Raw genomic sequence first — 3575 nt, 5'->3', positions numbered from 1 at the left:
CTTTCCTCTGTACCTTTATGTTCCACCCATGCTGCAAACTTATTAATTGGGGTCACCCGCACTCAGGATGGGGCCTCCAATATTCACACCTTTAATCCAAGCATCACATCATTAATCTACTTCCACCCTAGAAACCCCCCACTTGTGAGTGCATGAGGCTTTAGGGGGGCCCCCAGTAAAGGCTATAACAGGCCTTTTCCTATAAGAGCACTAATCCCATCATAAGGACACGAGTCTCATGGTCTTGTTCAAACCCAGTTACCTCCCCAAAGAGTCCATTTCCAAATATTCATCTCAGTGGGGATAGAGTTCAACACAGGAGTTTGAGGCTGCACTATTATTTCATAGCATCACCTTGAAAATTAAATAACTTTATAGATTTTCGTTTCTCTCACCTTTTATATTATTCAGAAGTACATAAGGATGATGTGAAGAAGCCTACTTTAAAACCATCCTTAACTCCTATCTTTCTCTAGTTTCTTTCTCTGAGAAGCGACTGACCACCAAGCTTATGAGCTCAATTTCCAAAAATGTCTTTCACTCACGCCTTGGTCTTATTTCCTCTGTGCTAGCATCAGACCAACACATGCTTCAGATTGTCTATCCTTGGCCTGCTTCAAATCACCTTTCACACCGTTGCCATCGATAACTTTTTAAAGTATAAATAACCTATAACCTTTTGTTCATTTTCAAAGTTCTTCAGTAGCTCTCTACTTTTTACAGAAGTCATGCCAGCCTCCTTCACATCTTGTATTGGCAATGTTTCCCTGAGTGACCTTTCCAACACCACTATACATCATTTCCCATCACTCTTTGCATTTTGCAATATCACTCTCTGAAAATCTTTTTACCTTTGTATCTACTTCCCATTCCACCTCCTCACTCCCTGTTCCTCTGAGAATTCCTGCTCAAACTCCAAAGGCCAGCTCAAATGTGATTTCCTCTCTGTTGTCACTGCAGAGTCTCCAAGTGACATAAATTGCACCCTACGTGTTTTCCCATGGGACTGTAGGCAATCCTGTCATAGTCCTCATCACACTACAGTATAGTTATTAATTTACACATCTATCTTCCCAGCTCAACTCTGAGCTCCCCCTCAGAGGCGAGGAGAGTGAAATACAGATTCAAAGTTGGAGTCCTTAATATTGTTTCAGAAACAAACTAGTAGCTGTGAGGTGCTTCATAAATCTCTGTTCAGAAAATGAGTACAGGAACTATCATTAAATATTAATAGCAATTAAATCCAACTTCAGCTAAATGTAAAAAGAAAATATTTAAAATTAGATTTTTTCCTTCTTTTTATTCCTATATGTTCATGGTGTATAATAATTACATTTAACCCAAGGAATTGGAAAAGACACTTATTCTTCTTTTTTTCACTTATTGATTCTACATCATTTTCACTTTCCCTTCATCTCCCCATTCTCCTATCTCCTCCACGCATCAAATCCCCGCCCATCTCCACCTGAAATACATTACCTTTACTCATATTTTCCAATTCCTACATTCTATGATTTAATTGAAAACTGGGCTAAAGTTTTTCACCAGGCATATACAGAATTAGAATCTTGTCTAGGATAAACTTACATTTGTGGAATAGGATCTAGCGGGTTTCTAGGATTCGTTCCAAATGTGTTTCATGAACTTAGCAATTCAACAAAATTGAGTTATACACAATAGCTTACCCTTCAAAATGGCAGCATGGTGAAGAAAGTGTTTGGGTCTAAAACCTTGTCAGCTTGAGTGACATGTGAAGAGTCAGCACTAAGCATCTGCTAGGGAAATCTTATTACTCTGTGTCTGTCGCTAGAAAATTGGAACAAACGTTGCAAGACCTACACACTTAAAATGTTATGATGTGTTTTTAAAACTGCTTTCCACAGAAGGCCCCTGATTTTATTAGAAAATTATAAGCAAACAAGCTTGTTTAATGGCTTTCAAAGTCTAAGCACATTTCATGTCAAAATTGTATCACTGTCGAATGCTTACTTGTGTGAGAAATCTGTCAGGCCCTGGTGACTGAGAAAATAGGGTACCATGCAGAAGATTTTTTGCTGAAGGATATAATGTATGCTCAATTAAACAAATACAGCATGGGTAATGGCCTGATCCCATCTCGGGGACAGCTGTCAGCTTTCTCTTCTGGGACAGAATTTTCCTAATGCCTGGATTTGGGTTAATTCCCATGTAACAAGTGATGTAATCTTTAGTCATGACTCAGGGAAGGTAGCAGTTTTTAATGTATATTTAAAAATTCTGCAATTTCCTCTGTTTTTTTTTCATGTCTCTCTTAGCTAGCTGCATGCCTAACTGTTAAATGAAATGGTGGTGAAGTACTAAAATTAGACAATGATTGAAAGAAATTGTTGGTTATGCTGTTGTTTTACTTGAGAAATATTTTCAAGTTCACCATGTCTTCAGATATCAAAAGATGTCAATTTTGCATCATAATAAGGGTGGTGCTAATAAAATATGATGGAAAAATCCAGAAAATATCAATATCCCTCTGATAACCTGTATCAGTTGACAACTTTATAACAATTCTGACTCTCTAAGCCAGCAGAGGCAACACACAGAGGTGATAGTTAACTTTTCCACATAAAAAAAAAAGATGCCAAAAAACATGTAACACTTGAGAGATGTCTTTTCCTAGGCATTGTAAGAAAGGATGACTTCTAAAGCATAAATCCTCCACTAAGACAAACGATATTGTGTGTTACTAAACCGCCACCTACTGGACTCGTACACCCCATACACATCTTTCCCTTTTATAGACTTGCCTTTTTCAAGCAGTGTGCGTGATTTTTTCCCCAGCTGTTTCTTGACATTCTTTCTTTCCCTTGTTCTGGCAATGTGTGCTCCTACAGGCCAGGAAAAAACCTTTTTTGACTAATTACAGTCTTATAAAAGCCTTTCACATCATTTAAGACTTAGACTGATTATTCACAGTGTCATGAAGATATGTCAGCTTGAGACAAGAAGGGGTTGAAAGAGGTTTACACTTTGTAGAGTACCGCCTGTCTCCAAAGGGCACCGTCATTAAAAAGCTCCAGGTGCAAGTTGTGGAAGCAAAACAGCATAATGAAGTCCTTTATTCCTTGTGCATCTATTGATTAATAATATCCTCCTCCACTGCTAACAGATTGTACCCCAGGGCTTGCCGCAAGAAACTTGGAATACCAGACTACTTCTGTAACTTTCTGAATAGAGTAAATCACCATTTATCTATAATCCAAACCATCAGAATTAACAAAAACTGCACATTGCTGGCATGATGTGCTTTTAGAAAGTGGCCAACAAGCCAACTAAATGACATTTATTCAATAAACAACGTTGAATATGTGTCATTGGTCGAATCTGCCAAGTGTTCTTCACTCTATATTCACACAGAAATGTAATTGATCCTAATAATGATAACCTGGAGCATAAAGAATAAAGTTCTGAGCTGACTCCTGAATCATAAAAATGGGAGAGGGGGCTGGAGAGATGGCTCAGTGGTCTAAAGCACCTACTTGAAACAAGCTTGGCAAAGCACAGGGACCGTGGTTCGATCCCCAGCACCACATGCCAGCCAG

This window comes from Octodon degus, unplaced genomic scaffold (assembly GCF_000260255.1).
Source record: "Octodon degus isolate 3935 unplaced genomic scaffold, OctDeg1.0 scaffold00057, whole genome shotgun sequence".
NCBI lineage: Eukaryota > Metazoa > Chordata > Mammalia > Rodentia > Octodontidae > Octodon > Octodon degus.
This window is presented reverse-complemented; position numbering follows the sequence as displayed.